Below are 595 nucleotides of genomic sequence, written 5' to 3' on the forward strand. Positions count from 1 at the left end.
ATTTTCTCCCATTCTGAAGGCTGTCTTTTCACCTTGCTTATAGTTTCTTTTGTTGTGCAGAAGCTTTTAAGTTTAATTCGGTCCCATTTGTTTATTTTTGCTTTTATTTCCAATATTCTAAGAGGTGGGTCATAGAGGATCCTGCTGTGATTTCTGTCAGAGAGTGTTTGCCTATGTTCTCCTCTAGGAGTTTTATAGTTTCTGGTCTTACGTTTAGATCTTTAATCCATTTTGAGTTTATTTTTGTGTATGGTGTTAGAAAGTGTTCTAGTTTCATTCTTTTACAAGTTGTTGACCAGTTTTCCCAGCACCACTTGTTGAAGAGATTTGTCTTTTTTCCATTGTATATCCTTGCCTCCTTTGTCAAAGATAAGGTGTCCATAGGTGCATGGATTTATCTCTGGGCTTTCTATTTTGTTCCATTGATCTATATTTCTGTCTTTGTGCCAGTACCATACTGTCTTGATGACTGTGGCTTTGTAGTAGAGCCTGAAGTCAGGCAGGTTGATTCCTCCGTTCCATTCTTTCTCAAGATTGCTTTGGCTATTCGAGGTTTTTTGTATTTCCATACAAATTGTGAAATTATTTGTTCTAG

The sequence above is a fragment of the Bison bison genome, unplaced genomic scaffold (genome assembly GCF_000754665.1).
Source record: "Bison bison bison isolate TAMUID 2011002044 unplaced genomic scaffold, Bison_UMD1.0 scf7180017864354, whole genome shotgun sequence".
NCBI lineage: Eukaryota > Metazoa > Chordata > Mammalia > Artiodactyla > Bovidae > Bison > Bison bison.